General features: G+C 39.9%; 1 protein-coding gene and 1 long non-coding RNA gene across 9 annotated transcripts in view; both read left to right on the plus strand.

Annotated features, from left to right (window-relative positions):
- inaE (inactivation no afterpotential E) overlaps positions 1–13,928 on the plus strand; it is a 146,322-nt gene that overhangs the window by 16,791 nt on the left and 115,603 nt on the right. The window contains exon 1 of one of the 8 annotated variants that reach the window (XM_076526326.1): positions 9,853–10,000. The exons of the other annotated variants lie outside the window; for them this stretch is intronic. The gene's annotated coding sequence lies outside the window, so the exon portion shown is untranslated. Of the gene's footprint in view, positions 1–9,852; positions 10,001–13,928 lie in introns of those variants that run through there. 8 annotated transcript variants of the gene reach the window in all.
- LOC143260546 (uncharacterized) overlaps positions 10,003–13,928 on the plus strand; it is a 36,434-nt gene continuing 32,508 nt past the window's right edge. Inside the window, exon 1 of the long non-coding RNA XR_013034824.1 lies at positions 10,003–10,138. This is a non-coding gene — a long non-coding RNA (uncharacterized LOC143260546). The remainder of the gene's footprint in view (positions 10,139–13,928) is intronic.

Here is a 13,928-nt window from a genome sequence, read left to right on the forward strand (position 1 = left end):
TACTTGCGAATGACTCATAGACTGTTGTAGAAAAGAGATCGTTGATTTTGAGAGTTGATTCAATGTTGATCTTTCAATATTGTTGTGAATGTTGTGGGGAATGTTTGCATGGAATGTTTGCATGAAATGTTTACATTGAATGTTTGCATGAAATGTTTGTATGGAATGTTTCCATAGAATGTATGCATGGAATGTGTGTATGGAATGTTTGTATGAAATGTTCATTTCTATGGAATGTTCCTAATGGAATATTTATATGGAATGTTTGTGTAGAATGTTTATATAAAATGTTTCTATGGTATGTTTGTGTAGAATATTTTGTGTGGAATATCAATGTATACAGTTTGCACCCAATCTACATTGTCAAGAATAAACATCCTCCAGTTTACCTCGATTTTCCACGCTCTTTTTCTCCATTGGTCTAGATCAGGTCCGAAGATCTTAATGCTTCTGGAGAAAGGATAGAATATAATGTCGGTCGCGTCTCTATATTTCTCGAACATCGCCGCCCATAAATTTCTATATTTTTCGAAAGTTATTCGAACAGCCAGTAAATCTCAGTATTCCGACCATCCAAGAGCACACGATGCACCGATGCAAGAATAAAAATCGAGCACGTACAGCCCGAACCATTTCTTCAATGGAATAAAAAGTAAAACAGCGTATCTGGTGACCTGGAACGATGGTATTTTTCTGCGATTCTTCTCGTGCAACGTGCCTAAACCCACGTGTAACATTCAACGCTTATTTTCCAGCGAAAAGTCGCGGAGGCGGCGCGGCGCGTCCCACGTTTGAAGTTCTATTAAAACTCGCGAACTCGTTGCAATAAAGTTCTCCGGTGATCGGAAACCTCGGACACGGATACTTGACGGTGTTCGTACATTTTGAACGGGACGGGATCTTTGTCTGGTTCAGTTAACTCATTAGGAAATCGGTCGGTGCTGGGGAGTCTCAGAAACATTCACTGCAAACATTCACTACAAAGATTCAGTACAAATATTAAGTTCAAACATTCACTGCAAATATTCGTTGGAAATATTGAATACAAACATTTGCTGGAAATATTGAGTACAAACATTCGCTAGAAATGTTGTCTAGAAACAGTTTAGATTGAGTACAAGCAGTCTATATTGACATATAAACGGTTCATATAAACATTTCACACAAAACATCCTATGCAAACATTTCAAATAAAGCATTCTACACAAACATTTCATGGAAACATTCCATAGAAGCATTCCTTAGAAATATTCTATAGACATGAATAGTCCATGTAGACATTTCACATAAACATTCCATAGCAATATTTTACACAACAAATATTTCATACAAACATTCCACAGGAATATTCCATAGAAAAATTCTATACAAACAGTCCATAGAAACATTTTATAGAAACATTCCATATAAATGAATAGTCCATATATACATTCCACATAAACATTCTATACCAACATTCTAAACAAACATTCCATTAGTAACATTGCATAGATTAGATATAAACAGTCCCCCCCCCCCATTGGAACATTCCATAGATACATTCTACAGGGTGTCCCAAAAATGTCTCGCAATCCGAAAGTGGCGGGTTGCTCAGGTCGTTTGAAGCAACTTTTTCCTTTATAAAAATTTTCTCCGAGGCACCATTAACGAGCTATTAACGAAAACCAGTGACCAATGAGAGGCGAGCTCAGCTGGCGCGAGGCGACCGAGCCAATGAGCGGAACTGGGCTTCGTGCGCTGATTGGCTGGCCCACCTCGCGTCAGCCGTACTCGATTCTTATTGGTCACTGTTTTTCATTAATAACTCGTTAACGGTGCCTCGGAAAAAGTTTTTGTAAAGGAAGAAGCTACTTCAAATGATCTGAGGAACCCGCCATTTCCGGATTGCGAGACATTTTTGGGACATCCTGTATATAAACAGTCCAGGCACACAATCATTCTTATAAACATTCTGACAAACATTCCATTCATACATTCCATATAAACATTCCATGCAAATATTTAATGCAAACATTCCATGAAAACATTCCACACAACATTCACAACAACATTGAAATATTTATTTCTCCCACGAAAGCAGTTCCAAGTCTCAAAACCAGCAATTTATAACACACAAGCCCAACAAAATCTCGCATTTTAGCTGCAGGAAATTACATTTTGCTTGGATCCGTAGTCAATTTCCCAGATAACGGTATTCCACAAGGGTACATCTGTCTCGACCGCGCGGTTCCTTTGACAAAAGTACCCGGAAAATCCCGCGAGCGTTTGCTAATACGACCCAGCAGATATCTGAAATTTTCAAACGCCATAAATGCACGCGTGCTCGCGGACAAGCGATGCGTCAGCTTCGCGAGAGGCAGTTCGGCCGAGCGGCGGCGCAGAGTGACGCGAGCAATGGAAATAAATAAATCAATTTTTTTTTTATAACATAACCCTCCAGCATTTGCCTGTGTGCATTGGCCTGTGCCTGTTACATCGCAGTGTGCCTGACATCGAGTTATTCAAAGTACATGCGGCAATAAATATAAATACGAATGGATTATTCGATCGATGATACCAGACGCTTGTTATTTCGATTCTGAAATGATTTAATTGCTCATCTTATTATTCAGTTCTATTTTCTCGCAGTAATGCACCAGCAGAAATGCTGTCTGAACGCGCCGCTGCGGCGCTGCGTCCCTTGAAAACGCTCGCGTTTCCTTCAAACGCTTCTCGCCGCGGTAACTTTCCTTTGAGCTTGTTTGGGAGAACGTGGCAGCGCCGGTAAACCGAATACGTAGACGATGGTTTGCTCTTTCCGGTCCTCGCCCGATCACGTATCCGTTCCGCGCTGCAACGTGTCCGAGGCACGAAACTGCGACACACATTTCGGCGCGTTTTCTCGATTTATCTCTGACCTTTGCGGACCGCTCCGTTTACCCCAAACGCGGACAGCGCCTCGCAACACCGTCAGCTGACATTTACAGCGGATAGCGAAAGTATTCGGACGCCGTCTTAAACGGCATAACTTTTTCAGAGACTGGATTGAACGACATGAATTTTTTTTCAGATGATAAATCGACCAGTCTGCGTAACTAGAATGATTTTCTGAAATTTTTCTGTCGCTTGAAATGACACACACACACAAATAAAAGCTCATGTCTTCGAATTTACAACGAAATGCAAGCCTACAACGAAAATATGTCAAATGCGTTTTGTATATATTTTTTATATAATATAATACAATACAATACAATATATATTGTATTAATAGTAGAATATAGAATATATATATATATATATATTATAATAACAATAATTATTATTATTATATTATAATATATATAACAGTATATATTATTATTATTATTACTATTATATTATAATTATAATTAATATATTATTATATATATATATACACCGAGAACGCATTTTTCTTCGTGCTGGAGATTGGAAAAAGGAACACGCGGAGCTAGTTTCTCGGCGTATCGAGTCCGATACGGACGACGACGACAACGACGGATGATAAACGATGACGAACAGAGGCGTTCCCGAGCCGGCAAAAAGTAAGGAAACGGTTAGGACCGATCTCGAACGATCAGTGATAACGGGTTTACGGCTCCCGGCGGAGGCCGCGTCGAATGCCCGGCAAATTTATAACGTTGCTTCAGAATCACTTTGTAGATGGAATCGCCATTTCACCGTAAAGACCCGCGGATGTATGTATACCGGCGCTATTGCGCGCTTTCGGCGCCGTGGACGCGAACAGATGCACCGTGTTGCGGTTAAATGGCGCGTCCCACGCGTGGCAAAAAATTTTTATATCGCTACATTTATCGTGCTTCGCCGTATAAAAAATATGGCATGTAAAAAGATATAGGGAGGAAATGTATCTAGAGTGTAGATTACGGAACATTCGGACGCGAATGTTCACAACGTGACGGGAAAGTTTTCGAGCATCATCGGATTTCTGAAAATATCACGAAAACTAATTATGTTTTTGCCACGATATCCTAATAACTTTTTGCGTGGAATGAACAGAGGAATCGACCTGTCCAATAAAAAGTATGCATTTCTATTTAGAGAAATGATGCAATTGTTAATTGCACATGCACCGATGCACTTAAAAAATATCTGAGGGCCTAGAAATGTAGAGCTCTTCGAGCCATTTATCTTTCTCCTTTGTCATTTTTTCGTAACTGCACTGATAGCGGAGTTACGACCCGAAACAATCGCGTACACCATCCCTGTATACAGGACTTTACGACGAGACACACTGGGTGTCCTAAAATTATGTTACTTCCGGGTAGCGAGTGATTCCTGAAGTAATTTGAAACAACTTTTACCTCAGCGAAAATGCAATCCGCCGCTTCGTTAACGAGTTATTAACGAAAAACACTGACCAATGAGGAATCGTGTACGGCTGGCGCCCCGTCCTCGCGACCACCGCCGCCGTGTCGGACGGACGGCGCGACGCGGCATTGGTCGCTGTGGCGGAGCGCCGGCCGTACTCGCTCTGCGATTGGTCCGTGTTTTTCGTTAATAACTCGTTAACGGAGCGGCGGATTGCATTTTCGCTAAGGAAAAGGTCGCTTCAAATGACCTGAGGAATCACTCCTTTCCAGGTGTTAATATAATTATGAGACACTCTGTATAATACTCTAATCAACTTTATGTTACTTTCCTTTTCTTGTCAAGATAAGAAGTTCGCCTTTGATTTTGTAAATGTCATGCTTTACAATTTCTCCCGAATTCGTAGTCAATTGATGTCGTCGCATTATAAAACACCCTGTATAGGCTTCAAGGGTAATTCTAGTAATAAAAGAGCGCTGTCGGCGACTGTCGAACCGGGTTCGAATTTTCGGAGACAGCTGCGACGATTTGACAGCTGCCTTCTGTTTCCGCGTGCAACGTTTCCCACTTTTCCGACGCCGGACGTCGAAGCGTCGCGTGGCGGGGTTCGACGGTAAACAGCTCCGAATCCGACGTCGCATAAACACATCGGGCGTCCCCATCCACGAAGCGTCGACGGTATCCAGGCTTTTCTGCGACTCCCGGGTCCTTTTCTCTCCCGTCTCGAATGAAAAATTCATAGGGCTGCCCGTCGGGCTCCATTAAATTTCAAATTTCCCGCGGCTCCATTGGCGCACGGGGAACCCCGGCCATGGAGATTCCGCGGGAAATTCATTCAGTAAATTAATAAATAAATTTGTTTACTATTTTTTTTAAAGGTCATTTTAGGTTGTTTCAATTCTTCTAAATGAAATGCTGCATTTTTGTTTCGCTGGAACGAAAGAGCGTAAAAAACGTATTCAAAACAAATTCAAAACGCTATTTACAAATAACCTCGAAGTGACCTTGGAATGACTTTCCAAATAGTAAAATGTACAATTTTAGTGAAACAGACCAGGATGGGTTTTCTGTTCTTTTATTCGCGTCGTCTGCAGAATGTGCGCAAAATTTCTTTTTTTCGACTTGGAAGGTCACTTCAAGGTCACTTTTAAATAGCGTTCTGAATTCGTTTTTTTTACGCTCTCTCATTGTAGCGAAACAAAAATACAATGTTCCATTCAACAGAATTAAAACAATCTTCAAATGACCGTGAAAAATTTAGTAAAAAAAGTCCTTTATATAAAAAATACATTTGACGCTTTTTTCATAAAGTAAACCGTTTACCAGTTATTCAAAGTTATTCAAAGTCGAAAAGAAAATTTTTTAGCACATTCTATGGTCGATGCAAATAAAAGAACAGAAAAACCCGTTCATAGTGTTTAGAATTTGTTTTTTACGCTCTTTCGTCGTAGCGAAACAAAAATACAATACTCCATTCCGAAGAATTACAATAACCTTCATACGACCTTGAAAAATTTAGCAAAAAATTTAATTATTACTCGCTAAATTCATTTGCTAAATTAATTTACTAAAAAAAAGAAACGTTAAAAATGCGTCTCACTCTTTTTTTTCATGGCGTCAACCAGTTGCCTGTTATTTCAAAACGACACCCTCTATGATAAACACAGTTTTCCAGAGTTGTTTAGTTTGTAAGAAACGTTGCAGACGCATTCTCTGGTTCGTCGACACGGCGAAACCGTCCTCGAAAGGCCGCCGGTTTCCAAGTCGGACCGGATTCATGCTGTCGTTTTCTAAAACGATCCCCTTTAAAGCCTCGTAACACTGTCGGCGACGGGCACGCACCCCCGGAAAAGAAAAACGCGTCCCCGAACAGCGCCGTGCGCTTCGGCCTGCTTTTCACGGCGGGTGGGGGGGGGGGGGGGCTCTCGTCGTCGACCGTCTCGCCTATTCGCAGACCCGCTGGTCCCTTTCGGTCGAGCAGAAAGCCATCGCGCGTCGCGCGTATTTCCGCGACAGAGGGATGACCTTTGGAAAATACGAACCGGGCGATCGTAAAGCAAAACCTAACCCTCGTTTCTGCGACGCCTCGTTTCGTCCTCCTCGTCCTCCTCGCCCCCTGCCCCGGTGTTACGGCGAACATGTTAATCCGGACGTGAGCGCAACATTTCCGATCGGAATTAAAATCGCGGACGGAATTAATGAATTTTTCGGGCCAGCGATCCTCCCTTTGTGTACATTTCGTTCGCGGGGATGATCGCGTTTTTCTCGCAATTGCGCCGTGTCCGTCATTTGTTGGCGAGGATTAACGTTAACAAAAATATATTACGAACGAAAATTTTATGCGGCTATAAGGAGAAACGCGGCGAGTCAAAATTTCGAGAAATTTCAATTAATGCAGTAATTGAACTGTAAAGTATATACATATATACATATGTATATACACGCGATGCTCGACTGGCTTGAGGTCACGCGAAGGCCACGTTGTTACAGGCCATCGAATTCGTCTTGATCTCAACTATCCTGATGAAATGATAGAAATATGTAATCCCGTTTAAGAAAACATTGGTGACCTTGAAATCTCGAAAAATATGACCTACAAAAAGAAATCATTTCCACCGCAATATGCACCTCTTTGAACTGTACAATATGTTCCTGTAGCATTTTTCAGTACCGTTAACGGTAACGGAAATATCGCTTTCGTGAATCACCCTGTATAAGAATTTTCTCGGTTAGCTTGAATAAAGACACTGTTCTGTAGATTTTGTTACCAATATTTTTTTTGCCGAAATATTTTAATATTTTTACTTAATATTGTAATATTTTTAATATTTTAATATTTCTAATATTTTAATATTTTAATATTTTTGATATTTTTAATATTTTTAATATTTTTAATATTTTAATATTTCTAATATTTTTAATATCTTAAATATTTTTAATATTTTGATAGTTGTAATATTTTTAATATTTCCAATAATTTTTAGGATCCACTGTTCATGCAATGCACACCAATTCTAAGCTCAAATTTCATCCCCGCATACAGGCGGAACCTAACGGTTACACCACCCGTGTCCCGTTCGGCTTCGGTATAGTCATCGCGGTTCAATGACAGCGTTAGGTTGAATCAGCGTAGTGTGTCAGGGATCGGCAAAAGGCATCGGCGATACTGCTCTTCGAGGATCAATACGTCAGCGCGACGGTCTCGCTCGTGAATGGCCCGTTACACCCTCTCTCGCCGACTATGAATCATTTAAGGGTCACCCTATATATCCATTCTCATTCAGGGCCATTGTGTTTACGCGCGCGTTACGCGCTCGAAAACCGGTGCGTGTCCGCGCCGTCGGAGATCGATGGAGAAATTCTCTCTCTCTCTCTCTTTCTCTTTCTCTCTCCCCCTTTCGTTACGTCTTTGTTTCTCGTTTCGTGAACAAAAGGAACGTGGCCGAAATGAAAAAGAGAACTCGTTCGTCCCGCGAGTCGCCGCCAAGAAAAGTTGAACAAACTCCGTAGCAAGTTGTGATCATCGCGGGACGAAAAAAAAGAGGACTGAATCGATCGGATTTCGCAATGCGAGATAACGTTATTCCGAGGAGAGCGCATCGTTTCCGTGCGAGTCCACGCGATTCGTTCGCTGACGCAGCGGTTCCACGTTTATTAACTCATTTGCATCGCAATCGCGGCGCAGGCTGCTCTGTTCGCGGTTCTTCCTCCTCGAGAAACGCGACCGGATTTTCATCGGATTTAGTCTCTGGTTCGAGGAGAGTAAGCAGAATTTGATGTTGGCTAATGACACGGTTCTCTGAGAATGATCAAGTGTGATATTAAGTTTTTATTGTGTCGCCGCAATTCAATTGTTTTAATACGTTCAGTTCCTTCTAATGTACGTGATACAGCAAGCTGCAAGCGTGATCTTTAGCTTCTCTTGTATTGCTACAGTTTCATAAAGTTATTTCTAATGCACCATAAGCGATCATCAATTTTCGAAAATGTCTCGTAATCTCGGAATTCGGGGGTTCCTGAGGTCATTTCAAGTAACTTTTTCCTTTGCGAAAATGTTCTACGAGGCTTTGTTTACGAGTTATTAACGAAAAACAGTGACCAATGAGAGGCGAGCTAGGCTGACGCGAGGCGGCTCAACCAACGAGCGCGCGATGGCCAGTTCCGCTCATTGGCTCGGCCGTCTCGCGCCAACCGAGCTCGCCTCTTATTGGTCACTGTTTTTCGTCAATAACTCATAAACGAAGCCTCGTAGAACATTTTCGCTAAGGAAAAAGTTATTTCGAATGACCTCGGGAACCCCCATTTCTGGACTGCGAGACATTTTTAGGACACCCTGTATACTCAACGGTGAAATTAAAGCATCACGAATTGTTGACTGTAAGATGGCCAATGTTTGAACAGCTGTAACTGCGTTCAAAGCTATCATAAAATTATGAGCTTTTTTGCAAATTGAAGCTTGAAATCTCTACTTTATGATACCGTGTTCTAATTTTTGATATCATGCATACCCGTGATCATATTTTAAATCTGAAGTCATGTTCGCGATACCGAAAAAGTGCACAGTTTATCGCCCTCTGTGGACTTGGAAAAATTTTTCTTTACCATGCCGTTCACAGCATCGTAAAGTTCGGTCTTTTCTCTTTTACTCGAGAGCCGAATTAAGCCGCTGAGATTTTTTCTCGCGAAGTTACAGAACTTTAAATGATCGATGTGCCGTCGGCACTGGAATAACCCAAGGTACACCACGAGGCGTAAGGATTTAGGGTACTACGGTCATGGTGATGCATGATATTAAAAAGTAGAGTACCGTGTCGCAGAACAGAGATTTCAAGCTTTAATCTAAACGAAAGTTCATAATTTCGTGATAACTTTGAACGGAGTTACAGTCGTTCAAAGATCGACCATTTTTCGGTCGAGAATTAGCGACGCTTTAATTTTGCTGTTGAGCGCAGTTTCGCAAAGTTATTTCTAATACACCTTATGCGACTATAACCGATTCAAGGAACTTGCGTCCAATATACCTAATGCAAACACGCACCAATTCGTGATCAGCCAGCCGTTCCACGGCCTCGTTCACGAGTCTCTAATGAATAAAACACAAGAAACGCATACTTCTCCCGCTCGAAATTGTAATAAACGTCAAACGTGATCAACGGGACTCCGCATAAACTCGTGTTTAAAGCACGATTTATTGCACGGGTTGCCGGGCGAAAGGCGCGGTATGATTGCACACCGTAAATTGGTAGACGACAGGTTGAACAGCAAATTTTTCGCGAGCTCGGATTTGTCACGAGCCGATCATTACCGGCGGGTTGCGCCGTTGAAACAGGAGCCTGTCGCGCGCGCTTTTTTTTTCTTTTTTTTGGCGAAGATAGCTAACCGTCGGGAATGTTCTATTTATGCTTCAACCGGGCCGTACGTTTTCATAAATCATGGAATGCGCCAACGGCGAAATATTCTCGCCGCGGGTCGCGCCGTTAACGCGCGCGTGCACCGCAACTATTACCGCCCGAAACCATTATACACGCGTATTGTACCGGTCGCATTCTGGACCGATATCACGTGCTGCCGACACCTCGATAGATTATATTCGATAAATTTCTGGGGCACGCCGCATTCCCGGCGTTTCTTCGGCGTGTCCGACCGTGGCGATTCTACGGGATCCAAGGTACGTTGGAAAAAGTAGCCGGGGAGGCTCCGCTCGCGTCGCTGCGACGCTATTTTATGTCACATAACCTCAAACGACGAGCATCGTTACGTCGCGGAGTTTTCTGCAATGTCGAGTTTCACATTGGACTGTCTTTCGGTAATTATATAATTATATATTCGAGTTTTACTACGTTTTATTATTGTTTTTAGAGGACCGCGGATCTCCGTGCAAATTCTCATTTTCATACGTCATTTTACGAAAATTAGGATAAAAGAGAAGTTGGCTTCGTCAACTGAAAGATTACTTATTTCAATAAATGAAGTAAAAATGCTATTAAATCATGTTAATTTTCTACGTTTCTTTGCATTTCAAACATCTCGTCGAAATTATTAAATAAATGAACTAATTCTTTTTTCATTTCCGTTTCCTAGAGTCGTCTTGTAAATAGAATGAAAAATGAGTTGATTTATTTAATAATTTTGATGAGTTGGTAATGGTGTGATATTATCATTAAATTCTTCTTAATGTCTTCATACGATTTTATGTTTCGGCTACTCGTTTCTGTCATAAATGCATCAAATCCGTTGTAAGGTTATACGTTGAGGTTAATGTTAGGTTAGGGTTAAGGCCTAATAGATCCTATGAGAGTGCTATAGAAGGCAGTAGGTAGCGAACAATATTTCGTTTTTTTCTTTTTTAGAACAGTGATAGATTTTATTTATACAGAATTTTCTGTTAATAAACGTTATTTATTAACGCAGAACTAGGTGAGACATGTAATCAATTTTTAACGTATAACAACAACTTATAATTGGACTTATCATACCTAATCCAGACCTAACCTCGAACCTAATGCTGGTTTAGTTATACATATAGTTTCTCGCGAATATCTGGCAAACGAAAACAGATCGAGATTTCTTACAAAGGAAACGATTGTTTAAAACGATGCCTTTGATAACATATTTCGAGATCATCGAAATCAGAATGGTCTCCCTTGAAGTGCACATTCACCCTGAATTCCAATAACTGGGTGGCACAAAGCAGAGAAAAATTGTATCGCAGAAGTCTGGAATTGGATCTGTCTGCGGCAATGAAAATATTTGTAGAAACGAATCGATTTCTGAGCACAGTCCACCGCGAGTGCTCTGCGTAAGTCGGCGTTTAACGCAATACATTCTAAATGGTGACGGCTTATAGAACGAACTTATATTTAGCCGCCTGCATATCGGAGAAAAAATAGTATTCGATACACGTGCGCGTGGAAGATGTTCCACCGAGGCTTATCGCACGTTCGCGAGCAAATGAATCCGGACTCGAGCGAAAGAACTATCGTATTTTTGTTACTAAATACACTTTGGCTTGCGTTAGGACTGTGTTAGGTCTACGCTAGGTCTGCTTTAGGTCTGTGTTGACCGCCTGGCTGTCCGGAAATCTTAAGATATTAAATAACTAATTAACTAATCTACTAAGCAACTAATTAACTAATCAATTGACTGAATGTTTAACTAATTAACTAATTACTTTATTAATTAACAAGTTAATTGACTCAGCAACTAACTATAATTAATTAGATGTTGATTAATAAATTTCATTTAGAGAATACTGTATTATTACAATGTATTAATATTAATTGACTTATTACCTTGTAAATCATATTATTATTAATTATATAAATAAATAATAAAACTAATTAGTTCACTAGGTCTTGATTCATAAAATACATATAGCAAACACGGTATCATTACAATGTATTAATATTAATTAAATTATATTATAAATTACATTATTATTAATTAAAGAAATAAATAACAAAACTGAATAACTAATTAGCTAGGTATTGGTTAATAAGTTACACGTAGAGAATACTGTATCATTACAATGTATTGATATTAATTAAATTATTATATTATAAATTACATTATTATTAATTAAATAAATAACGAAACTAACTATCTAATCAACTAGATCTTGGTTATTAAATTACATTTAGATGAATACCGTATTATCGCAACCTATTAATAATAATTAATGGCCTCTTTAACAGTATATTTTAAGTGCATTAAAATCGAAGCCGTCGTCCCTGAAACAATTCCTCGTTCAGTTATCCAAGTTTCTGCGTTTTATCCGGGATAAACGGCGCTCGGGAAGGCTTCTTAGATCGGACGAGAATCAAGCGATTATTTCTCGCACTCGGACCCCGATTACTCTTTATTCAAAGTTTAAACATGTATGCGCCCGTACTGCGGAGCAGAGAAGAATAGTAAAATCGATAGAAGGTATTCTGGCGCGGATGAGACCTTTATCAATCCATCGCCGTATGCGTTCTGGCGTCCTTCTTTTCTTCCCTCTTCGCTTCCCAACCGTTCACAGGAATCCATTAATTTCGACCGATCGCGCGGGCTCATTGACGGATGATTTATTTTCAATGCGATACCGCCGCGCGCCGCCGATCGAATCTCTTCCGCCCGTCACTTTTCCGCACGCCGCTTTTCCGCATTGTTCGCTTAAGAAAATCCCATTTTCCGCGTCGCGATAATAAATATTGCCTTCTAATAGCAACGCGGACGAAGGAAGGTAGACGTCGATATTTAATTAGTTTCACCGTGAAGCGTTTCATTTTTGTTGGTTATGTTGAAAGCAGCACGTGTCGGAGAATGGGTCGTCCGAAGTTATGTTCCAAGCTTGTATTTGATACCGTTCAACGCACGGAAAATTATGTATACGACAAAATGATGAGAAATAATAAAATAAACAGTTACAAAATAAAATGGACTAATAAACAAAACGAAATAAATTAATAAGATAATCATACAAATAGTAACAGAATAAAATAAACTGATGCAATAATAAAATAAACGGTAACAAAATAAAATAAATTGATAAGATAATAGAATAAACAGTAACGAAATAAAATAAATTAATAAAATAGGCAGTAACAAAATAAAATAAACTAATAAAATAATCATATAAATAGTAACAGAATAAAATAAACTGATAGAATAATAAAATAAACGATAACAAAATAAAAGAAACTAATAAAATAATAGAATAAACAGTAACAAAATAAAATAAATTAATAAAATAGATAGTAACAAAATAAAACAAACTAATATAATAATCATATAAACAGTACGAGGATAAAATAAATTGATAAAATAATAAAATAAACGACAAAAACTAAAATAAACTAATAAAATAATAAAGTAAACAGTAACAAAATGAAATGAATTAATAAAATAATAAAATAAGCAGTAATAAAATAAACTAATTACTTCTTGGCTTTGCGTTTTCTCTCTTGGTCATTCTACGGCAGCTTGATTCACGTCAACCTGTTCAAATGAATTGTTACCAACGATCTATCATAAATATCCATAAATCCAAAGTGCAGTAACACTTGAACTCGTACACGTTTACCATCGTATTAACGGTTCCGTGGTCAGCGTTAAAAGTTGCGTCAGCGGGAAAAGAAACTGAATGTAAGGAAATCGGATGAACCGGACTGAAATATGGTTGGGACCTCGTTCGACATAGAAATTGCTCGATAATGCCAGAACTGGAAGGCTCCTATCGTCGCTTTGAGAAAGTTAGCATTGCTGATTCGGACGTTTCAAATCAGTATTGAAAAGAGAGAGAGGGTGAGGGAGAGAGAGAGAGAGAGAGAGAGAAAGAGAGAGAGAGAGAGAAAGAGAGAGAGCAAGAGAGAAAGAGAAAGAGAGGGAGAGAGAGAGCAAGAGAGAAAGAGAGGGAGAGGGACAGAGAGAGAGAGAGAGAGAGAGGGAGGGAGAGAAAGGGTCTTATCAGCAGCATGCGCGGACACTGATACCAAAGTTTGTCCTCGCCCATTGTCCTTATTTGTACGGCGTTCTCGTAACACATCTCGGCGACCAGCACAATTCCTTTTTTTCCTCCCCTCTTCCGGTGAAACAGATGGTCTTCCAGCTTACAT

The sequence above is a fragment of the Megalopta genalis genome, chromosome 14, assembly GCF_051020955.1.
Source record: "Megalopta genalis isolate 19385.01 chromosome 14, iyMegGena1_principal, whole genome shotgun sequence".
Taxonomy (NCBI): Eukaryota; Metazoa; Arthropoda; class Insecta; order Hymenoptera; family Halictidae; genus Megalopta; species Megalopta genalis.